Source organism: Accipiter gentilis, chromosome 2, assembly GCF_929443795.1.
Source record: "Accipiter gentilis chromosome 2, bAccGen1.1, whole genome shotgun sequence".
Lineage (NCBI taxonomy): Eukaryota > Metazoa > Chordata > Aves > Accipitriformes > Accipitridae > Astur > Astur gentilis.
This window is the reverse complement of record NC_064881.1, coordinates 45,642,617-45,654,256: the sequence shown is the minus strand read 5'-3', so window position 1 is coordinate 45,654,256 and position 11,640 is coordinate 45,642,617.

Here is an 11,640-nt window from a genome sequence, read left to right as displayed (position 1 = left end):
AGCATGGAGTTGACCTTGCAAACATTGTGTACAGTGTTGACGTCAGCTTGCTCCTTACTGAAGGGATTTATTTGTTTTATCTCTGTGTCTTCAGCAGTGGAAGGCTCTGACAGAATATCAATGCAATGGGTTATTTCTCAGGCATTTCCAGACAACCTTCCCCTGAAATCGAGATTTCATCACTTTGAGACTTGAGTAAAAAACATTTTTTTGCTTTCCCCACTGCAGCACGTAGTGTCTCTAGCTGGATCATTTGAGGCACATTTGCAGCATTTAAGTAAGCTTTCACTACTTCACGCACAAAAAAGATACAGACTTTCAGTAAGTGTATGTAGAACAATTAGCCTCTTAACATTCAGCAAAACAGAGATGACTCTAATTATTTCATTTACAGTTGCTGCTTCTAGTCTGTTTTCTTCTGAATAACACAGCTACGGCAGTTAATGACTGTAGCACAGCCAGAGAAGTCAACAGTGAGGTAGACGTGCTTGCAAGCAAAGCTACGTTGCAACCTGTCTTCATGCCACACTTGATTCTTACCCTTTAAAATTGATCAAATGAGAGCTCTACATTGTCTGCTAGGACCTCCATATTCAATATTATAAACAGTATTTAATGCATGCAGATTTGCCTTCCCTATGGTGAGTAACAGTGACTATAGCAGCCTGTTATTTAATAGTATGTGACAGACTTTCTGCTTTTCCTCAAATTGTGTGGATTTGTACTTTCAGAGCAGAAAGCTCCAGGTTTATTCCCAGTTAATGACAGTAGCACTAGTGCCTGTGCCCATGCATTATTTACATAGAAACAAAATTTAAACTTTGACAGAGAAGAATATTTCAGGTTGATTGTTTCTGCTTTCATGAAGCAATGGGAAGTAGTGATGCTGTAACTGAGAGAATGATGCAGTCAGGTCCATCTTTGATACACCCAGAAGTGACAATTCAATTTTGCCAAGGGTCAAAGTATTCTGGACGCATTCCTAACTAATGAATTAGTGATCCATCTCCCCATCAAATAAGGTACTTCCACATCATGAAATTTTGGAAATTACATGAAATCCATACAACATAATGTCATCCTGAGAATTCTTTTTAAATTATTCAAATCTATAGGAAAGATAAATCCAGCAGTGAGAATGTAATTTATTTTTCTGTGAAACTGACAATCTAAATAGTATGCAGTTGAGATTTCAGTAAGTTGGATTGCTTGCTGGTTTTGTCCTAAATTTATAAAAGTCAGATGAAAGCTCCTTTCTATTCACAAAAAAAAACCCCAAAAACCCAACAACAAAAAAACAGTTTTCCCCCTGATCTACATTCTTAAACATTGGAGGAAAATATTTCATTTAAGCCAGCCAAGACAAGAATATCAAATATCTATTGGGAAAATAAGTAGTTTGGGCTCCTGAAATGTTAATAGAAATGTGAATCCCTCTAGTATCAAACTCATATAAAATTTTCAATAGTTTTAGAAGTAAAACTTATGAGCATGCTTACTGAAAAGTTGACACTATTATTATGGAGGTTAAAAAAATACTTTATTCACTCATGGTCACAAACTGCACATTTGTTTTTATATTTAGACTCAGTTCTTAAAGTATAGCTGTCTACACAGGTTTAAGGTGAAACTCCATTTCTGCTCCGCTTCCTTCCCCCCCCTCAAAAAATGGATTTTTCAAAACAAACATTTTTTTTTAAGACTATGTACGTCAGGAAAGATGGCATTTCCACTCAGTTACGTGAGATCAGTTCTACAGCAGTGTTCAGGGATATGACAACCTAAAGATTACTCTTAAACATGTCTTATTCCCACTGCTGCCCTATGGTCTGAATACATTTTTCTTGTTTCTCCCCTACTTCGTTCCTTGGAAAAATCTTGGCTTTATTATGATACGAACTGATACAGTTCTTCAATTTTTAAAATGAAATATTTTGAATCGATTTTGATTTTACAGATTAAATCATGAACTACCGAGGTCAGCTAGAATTTGGCTATACTTTTAAAATACACCCTACAGCTCAGTAACCTAATGGCAGACATATAATTTGTGGTCCAGTTCCATTTAAGGTGTTAAGCTTGTGCTCCAGCCTCATTCCACTTAAATGATCCTTGTCATGAATACTCCACCAATTTTGACTCTCTGAGAAAAAAAAGGAGAAGCGTAATTTGCTGTTAAAAGGCCAAATATTTGGACTATTGGAGACACACCTGGCGAGTGGCTTCTGACGTCAGCCAGTCCCTGAGGGAGGGCAGTGTCCTCTTTGACTCCTTCCACAGGAGCCCGGTATCTGCACCCCTGAGGATCTCACCTGCGGCAGGAGGACACACAGGAGAAGGCAGTCCTCTTAGATAATGGGTTTCAATACATTGGGGTTTTAAACGTCAAACCCAACACTTCGTAACCCAGCCTGCAAATCCCTGACAGGCAGGTCACAGAACCATGGCTTGGTATGGCCCCGATTAGACTCTTCACTAAGCTTTTAGGTTTTGATGTAGCTCTAATAATATGTGAGATGCAGAGAGAAAGAGAGTGGGAAACTCTATCCTGCATTAGGGCCTGAAGGACTTAACTAAAACGAGTCTGAAATTAGCCTGAGCCTGTGAGGTATTTTAGCACTGTGGAAACACAGTTCTCTGCTAGAATAAGATGGAAGGAAACATTTGCAAAGCTGATCTGGCCAAAACCGTGAAGATCACCTGGGTATGGACATAGCTATTTCCAGCTCAGGAAAGCACCTGTGTGTATGATTACGCTACACCAGGTGCTTGAGCATTGTCCTAAATAGGCACAACGCTGCAGATCTAAGGTCCTTATGGGCAACCAGGCTCTGACACCATGCTTAGCTCAGTGTTTATGAACAAAAAAGCAATTGGGTATGACAAAGAGTAGCAAATTATGTTTATCATGGAAAAGGAGAAAAAAACACCTTTTTTTTTCAAACCATTTTACAGTTTTACTGGGTGCTCAGCACAAGTGAGAATTACACTGGAGGGCAGAAGTCTGCTGCTGCTGGTTCAAAAAAGCCTCTCAAAGTTTGATAGCTGAATAATTAAGAAAGACAGTGCTTCCGTCAATCGTCTCTTAACCATAAATTGCTTCAGTGCTATATTTACAGCTGTTACATAATCTTAAAGGTTGCTCATGATATAATGAAGAAACCCAGCAGGTTTCCAGCTTAAATAATATTTCATGGGTGTGTTAAAATGAGTTATCTATCCCTATTCATTTATGTTGTTATAGTCCTGGGACTCAGGCAATCTTAATTTTGGTTTATTTATGGTATTATAATAAGTTTTGCTGCAGTATGGAGCTGAATTATTTTTTAAATAATGATGCAGATTGGATTATTACTCAAAAGTAGAACCAAAAATCAACAGATGTAACAGATATATTTAAACTAATTACCAACACATCACAGCAGAAACAGGCACATGGCGCGTGGATTCTTTTTCCTGTACCAACCATCTGATCCATGCCTGTGATCATTAATTTAGCACATGCTGAATTATATTTTCAAATACATATAAAAAAAAATGAACATATTCTTCCATTTTCAGATTCCAATCATTCTTGTTGTGGACACCCTTTATTTAAAGGCTACCTGACCTCGATAGCCAGGAGCATTACTTATCAATGAAATGTCTAATAGTCCAGTTCTGCAGATGTTGAAATGATTACATGATGGTTACCTCTTGGCAGCAGTCACTGAATATCCAGAGTGAAATTTATCAGCTGCCACAAACTGAACTCAAACTAAAGTTTTATACCAAGAGGTAGGTGTGGGGGCATGGAAAGGAAGGAGGGTCAGAGCATGCCCTTGCCAATGGGTTTGGTGAGCAGTAGCTTATTAGTTGTCTGAATTTCCTACCAGCTGGAATTCTAGCAAGTCCCCAGTAAAATTATAACATACGCAGATTGAACTGGGACTTGCACAGCTAAAAGCTGTGCTAGAGCTTCAGTTTAAAATATGCAATTCTGAAGAACTAGACAATAACAGCTTCTGAACAGTGTGAAACAGAACAAGTACAATATGAACAAATGTACTCCATGAGCTGTGCCCTTCACATAAGTGAGATGGCTCTCATGAGTCAAGTTACTTGCATTAACAAGATGCTGCAGTTTGTACCTTTTGTTAGAAAGAAAAACTGTCTCTCTTTCACATGCGGAAATTGCGTATTTTTGCAATTATTCATGGTCCTTGCAGAGGAGATTTCTGAGCCATGCATCTTTTATTTCCTTAGCAACAATTTTACCATAATGAGTGACATTAAACCTACATGAAGAAAAGCATAAATATTTGAAACATTAGCGGTGGCAAGAAAGATAGCAAACTTGTTGCTGCCCAGTGCCTGTTCTAGAGCCTGAAAAAGTAGACTGGGTGGCTGTTGCTGAGGGTGATGCTGACATTTATTTAGAGGGAGGTTAGTAGTTAGCTTTGGGCAGGAAAGATGGACCTTTCTAGCAATAGTAGATGCTGCCCTGTCTCTAAAGCTTCTCTGAGGCTGTAAACTTGGATCTCCAATGAAACCCAGCTCTCAGTTATCTTTCTTTCTTTAGCCACTACTCAGCCTCTGAGATGGCAAAAGAATGGACAAAATTTGATATAGCAGAGACCAGTGAGATTTTCTAAGGGTTCCTAATGCATCTGTAGTCAATGGCATCACTGGTAGCTGAAAGGCAAAGTAAAATCCATATTAACCTGAACACATGATTGATCTGTGTCTATCTGGTTTCTAATATCTATATGCCTGTAGTACTGTAGACCCCAGAAACTTAGACTTCAACAAGTTGATCTTCATAAGAAAGAAAGAAGAAATAATTATTCCTGCTTTATATATGGAAAGTGGAGATATATAAAGATGACATTGGAAATCTCAAAAAAAGCAGGGAATAAGAAGGAGATTACAAGAGGTTCAGGCTGTCGTACAGAGCTGGGGAGATAGATAGTTACATTAGGACTGTCTTATTGCCTGGCAGAAATGTGGCTTCTCCTCTTCCCATCTGACTACTGCCCAAAAAGGCATCTGCCTCAATAGCCAGAACTGTGCCATCCAGCTTGTGTGGGCATTCTGGAGGGTGTTGGAAATGAGAAGGATCTGTGTGTTTGTCAACAAAGTTGGGAATTATTCTTCCATCAAACAGCACCGCAATACAAACTTCTTAGGATCACCCGTTACCTACCCCAGCTCTTCCCTTGGCAGCCTTTGTGAGGCCACCTCACGACCTCACCCTTGCAAAAGCATAAACCTCACAGTTTCCTCAAACCCTCAGCCTTTCTTAGCCCCAGGGAGCAGCCATTTCCACAGCTCTTCTTCACCTCAGGTCTCCCGGTTCCTCCCCTCCATCCAACTCCCTCACTGCCTGAGGTGAGCTTAGCAGAAGAGGCAGAGGAGGGAAGGGGACTGTGTGAGGGGCGCCATGTCGGGTACCTCCACCTGGTACACAATGTGATCATTTCTGATAGACCCTGCTTACAGCCAGGGTGAGCAGCCAGACAGCAGGGGTGAGGAGAAACTGCCGGTGTGGCCATTCATGCCTCTGAGAAAAGGGGTGATTGCTCTTGCTGGCTGCTCTTCAGGCACACTCACTCTCACAAATTCCCCTACCTCAGACTGGCACGTAGGGCTTGATCTGTGCCCTGCAGGTCCGCAGCCCACGTGCACCAGGTACAAAAGGGTGAGGGCTGCAGGAGGGGTTATTGCAGACCAGGCACAGAGCTCTTCCTTCCCCTCAGCCTGAGACTGACACAGCAGCAAAGTGCCACAGCAGTGATCTCATTCAGCCCCTGCCTCCGCAGGCTCAGCTCATCCTCTGCCCCTACTAATACAGACCAGTTTGAGAACAGCAGGCAGGGAGGTGGGAGGTAGCTAGGGGGAAGATTAAGAAATAGCAAGCTGAGGTTGTAAGAACAGTAAGCAAGGCAAGTGTGAGGTCTTTGATATTTTAAAGTACAGTTCACAAGGAACCTACAAAATCATAGTTTCCCAGGCAGCTGCAGCACACCATAATTTTCTACAATTACTCTAGCCCTTCTGAAACCCAGAGATAATTTAGAAGGAAGGTATATTAAGTCTCCCAGCACTGCTTTTTTAACAGCTGTGAAAGCCTTCTTGCATCTCTTCAAAGGAGAGTTTCTTACATGGGAAAACTAAATAAGCTGCCTTTTGTTTTCAGGCGAGCTCTACAGCAGAGAGGCTGTGGAGGATCAAGCTGTGAGGCAAACACAAACACCACCTCCACATGGCTAGGCTACAAACATGCTATTATGTTAATATATCCATCTTCAAAATTCTGTGATACCTGATAGGGTAAAGGCTACCATTCCCTCGCTTGTAGACTGCTAGGCTATGACAGCTAAGAACTGTTAAGTTTTTCGGTGCCGGAGCCCACAACTTTCCACTAACAGCCCTAAACATAAAAATCCCTTCCCTTCCCTTCCATTCCTTGCATGCCACACAGACTGACTGTTGGCCAGGTCTCATCCTACTGCCGAGTGGACTTTACCTCTAGGCACCAAGAACTTACCTTACTTTTCAGAGAAATTATAACAGAAGAAATCAATAGCAAGAAGTAGTGGAAAGGTCTGGGGTAGTGAGAGTAGTGGGATGCATTAACATGAATTGACTGTGCTCTTAATTCCCAGTCAACAGGTTTGGTGGCAATGCACCCGCAGTGCAGCTGGTTTCTCACGGCAGCTGCTGCTTTAAGCCAAAGTGGGGTTCGAGGTGAGGCTGAGGTGCAGACAGGTTGACAGGCTTAAACATTTTAAAATTATATTTATCATCTCACACAAGAAAGATGGCAGAAAGGAACTTGGGGCAGGGAGGGGGATTTAAATCAACAATACAGCCACCTAAAGAGCAAAGGAAGGAGCCAACCTAGCTGCGAACTGATGAGAAGGACAGGTAGGGCAGAAGTAACTGGAGACCACTGAAGATTAGGAGGATAAACTGGAATTTGCTCTACGGAAGGAGGATGTGAGAAGAACTGGCAGACCCAGAGTAGCAAAGCAGGATGGTAATTGCAGCAGTAATTATACTTAAGGCAATACTGGAGATATCACAGGATCTGGACAAAATGTAGCAGGTCCACAGCAAATTGTCAGCCAAGCACAGCTCCCCACTTGCTGTTGCCACTCACACAATTCTTCGCATTGCTACCAGCAGTGCTGCAACCAGAACTGGCAATGTCCTGCTCGTGCATTTAGACCCAGTGTTTGCACTAACTGCATCTGCTGCTGAAAGCCCATTCTGAACAAAGTAAACCATCTCAAAATGCCAAGACAGAGCCGAGTCTCTGGGTTTACTCATCTCTTCTTCCTGCACTTCTGGTTTGACAGAAGGCTGTGTTTTTAGAAGCAGGTGGCAGACAGCTTCCAACCAGATTCTGCTAAGGTAAGTGCTGTGTCTAAAGTAAGAGTATATAATTTAATAAAGCTTCTTTCCAGAAATTGCATAAAAAAGGCTTTATGGAATTGCTAGTTTAGCACTTAAGGGACTTTTTCACCACCCATCCCCCCCCAGCCTCTTCTCTTAACAGTCTCTGATACCCTCATTTATTATTAGAGCATTAAATTCTGACCTCACTTGGGCTTTGGGGGTTGGTTGTTTTGGTTGGTTGACTAGGCTGGGGTGTTTTGGGTTTTTTTTCTTTTGTTTCTTCCTGGTGAGGACAGAGAGCAGTACGTTCTGTATAAAAGAAAGGAAAAGAAATGCACTTCTTAACTATACAGGAGAAAGAAGAACCTCCCCCTCCCCAGCACTCCCTTGCTAAGGCGGTAGATAGCTGATGCTGGGAGGTAATACTGCTGATTCATTTTCAGGGTTGTTTTACTTGTGTGGGAGATATACAAGAAAGAATAAACTAAAAAAAATGCTTGTTTTGCTGTTTACTTTTGGAGACTTTGCAAGTTGTGCTGGGTTTTTTTGCTTATGTGGTCTGCGTTTCTACCATCTTCTCCCTATTTTAAAAGTAAACTAAAGGTGCTCTGTGTAATGTGTTACGTAACACTTTGTTTCAGGCAGGTGTCTTTAAGTCTATCTACTTACTACTGGGTTTACTGAGAAAAGACTAATAGCCCCTTTCAGACCTTGAAACCACATAATTTCAGCAATGTCACTTAATGGCTTATTAGGAGGAAACTGTATAGTCATTCAGGGAATGAGTAAAGGTCCCTCAGCCCATCAAGGTTTGTCCAGCCCTCATACTCCCCTTCCCCTAGGGCAGCATCTAATCTGTTTTCAATGATCCCAATATCTTTTGCCTCAGCCACCTTGCTTTGGAAGCGATGTGCCCGTTTATGGGTCTGTTTACCAGCCTCAGACTGGAGCTTGTTTTTCTTTGTTTTATTTGCCTTTTTCTTAGAAAGAAAATCCCAGGGCAAAACCCTCCCTACAAAGCACACCCTGGGCTTTGAAGGTGATCTTTGTCTTTCTTTTTTACTGGCAGTTTTTTTAACTCATGCAGAGTCATCAGACACCTTTCTTGCCTCCCTTTTTTCAGTAAAAAAAATGGTAAACAAGTTACCTGTTTCTTCTCCTTTCTTTCTTTTGTATTGCTATATGGTATCCTCATGTATTGGAAATCTTATGGCACTGAAACCTAAGCCAGTACCCAAGGTCAGAACTGGATGTTGAATATGTGCCACGACAGGGTAGATTTTTAAAAAAACCCACTAGTATTGAGCTCTGAACAAGTAAAATGTATTTTTTTTCTGGAATTTACTATTGCTGAAATAAGTAATTTCACACTGAGCTTTTTGCTTAGATACTCTTTTCTTCTTTACCAGGTGGCTTCTTTTAGGGGGGAGATTTTCATAGAAACACTTTAATTAGAAGCAAATAGAAACCAAAGTCTTGTGTTCTTGGATATTGCAGTTCCACAGCATGTAGCCTGATAAAACCCAGACCTCTTACAAGACGTAAGCCCTGGCAGTCTCTGTCTCCCAGAGGCTTTAATGTGGTCTCCAATTGTCTCTTGCACCAAAACACATCCCATCTCATCTTGTTCAGCCCAAACAACTTCACTGGGGTCCAGTTTTTTTCAGATGAAAAAATACTCATCTGAGAAGCCTCCTTCAGCTTAAAAAATTAAAAGCTGCCTTTCCCATGACAAAGCATAATCCACAGTTAAGAAGTGACCAGACTCTATGGGGCAAACAAACAAAAACCCTGATCACATTTAGGATCAGGAATCTCCAGTTATATCAGAAGTGAGGTTTGTTATTTTGTTTATTTCTTTAGTTTTTTTCTTATACTGTTAAAAAACCCCCACACAACAGAACAAAAGAAGCAGTGAAAAGAAAGATTTTTGGGATGCCATGTAACTGTTACTGAGAAAATTATCCTTATTTAATAGAACCATTCAGTGATGGAGTTGTACTGTTTACCTTATTTTGACCTACGCTTAAGTGCTTTTACCATGATTGCTAAAGAAAAAAAAAAAGGTTCAGATTCCTTGAATGTCATCCTGCAATGTCCAAGGGAGGTACAGATGCAATTTCTCAGGATGGAAGCGTCCAAAGCATTTTAACCAGGAGCTGAAAAAGAGGATGGCTTGGATCCATAGTGATGTGTCCTTTTCATAATGTGGTGCAGAGCGTGTGCCCTAGGTGATGTTAATGGGGAAGGCTACAACTTCCTTACACACTTCTGTCAACCCATTCTCTTTATGGTTTCATAGGTTAGAACAAATGAAACTTCACTTAGAAACTGAATGCAGCCCATGTGCATCAAGCAAAGCCACTGCCAGATACTTACATTCAGGTACAACATACCTGGCTGCCATGTTTAGCATAAATTCAAACCTTTTCCTGCTGCAGAGTTCTTATTCTGTGATGTGGAACAGTTGTGCACAGACCTGCTGACCAAGCTGTTCAAATATAACAAACTTCTCACTGGTTTTTTTCCTGTACCTATTTATATATAGACTTTCACTTCTGCTGGTGTCCATTCATGAATCAGTTTGTGAACACTGCTCTTTTGTCCTGTGTCCATTCACACCCTCAGCCCTTGAGCTGTGGTAATTAGGAATGATACTTTGTAGATCATTGCTGCTTTCACCTTTAGCTTTGGGAGTACTTGGAGGGAGGCTAATGGATTAAAACTGGCTATATAAAACTAGAAATATTTGTACAAACAGCTGTTTATTAAAAAAAAATGAGAACAGAAGAAATGTTTTCATTAGAAAAAGAAAAAGGTGGCAAATCGTATTTTCCAAATTTGGACCACATTTGCACTGGATATTTCTCCATGAAAAAGCATTGGACTTACATCAAGCGACTTTAATTGTGCCTTTACCATGGCCCAGTATGTTTCTCTTTTGTCCCTTCTTGATTATTCCCTTGTTCAACTTGATTGCTAGTTTTCAATATGCAGCACCCCCAGTTGAGCTATTTGCATTCATTAACCTTTCAACCTGCATTTTGGATTTCGGTTTGACTTTTCAGCTTTGGTTTTACTCTTTCTTTTCTCTTTCTCGGCTAGATTCCTTCCCTCACCCCCACCTTCTTCCTGAACTAAAGAGAGTCAGAGACACACTTTGGCTAAAAGGAGCACAAGCTTTATAAAGTTATTCTCTGTGCAAATGGGCCTTCCAGATAAACCTACTAGTGTTTTTTAGTTCATTTATTTCTTGGATGTTGTCAAGCAATTCTTTGCACTGTTGCACCTTCCCTCAGGGCTTCCTCTTACAATGCTCCCATATTTTTCTTTTCCCACTGATCCCATATTTGACTACTGACTGCAGAAGAATAGCCTGATTTTTATACCACTGCAGGCTTTTTCAGAACCAATACAAAATGATGTCTCTAATTGTAGCTTGGACCTAATCTTTCAGTCTTGTTTCCTCCTCCAATAGTTGCTATCAGCTCTATCTGTTCACTTCATGAAAGTTCTTGCTGTCTAGTCGAATGGCTCACATCAATCATAGCTGCAGGCATGTAATTGTCCTTGCCATCCTGTTTGACTTTGAATGCTTCATTGGCAATGGGGAAAATCCACTAAGATGATATTTGGACTTCATGCAGATACTTAATGATGCCCATGATCCTCGTCGTACCCCTCTTCCCATTCACACATTCAGATTTTCTTCCTTCTGAAGTGTTTCTCACTTATGTTCACATGAAGTCTCAATCATCTTTGTTGTAGCTGCTCTTCTGACAAAGGACTTGATGCAAACCTCAGCTCAACAGAGGGGTCCTGACCCACACATTTAGGATAAATCTGTCGCAGAGCTGATAACAGGTAACGCATGAAGCAGCTACACTAGTTCTTGCAACTGAGCTAGTTCAGCACACCTCTCCCCTAAAAGGCAGTGTGCCGTGAGGAAGTGCCATGGGCTAACCCCAGGTGAGTAACTCCATCGAGCAAATCACGTCAGTCCTCAGAAATTCCCCCAGATGGCTGAGGTTTCTCCTTCTGTTTTGTATTGTTTTCCTGTGTCTCCTGATGTACAAGGTCAAGGTGATGAGACTGGATATTGATGCCTGTGATGACTTCTCTCTGTGTTGCTCCTTACAGATGGGAAAGAGGAGGGTTTGTGTGGGCAAGAAAGGAGAGTAAGGTTGGTCATGAGAGGATATCTGTCAAAATCTAGTGGTCACTTTGGAAAAAAAAACCCACAAACAAGAAAACCCC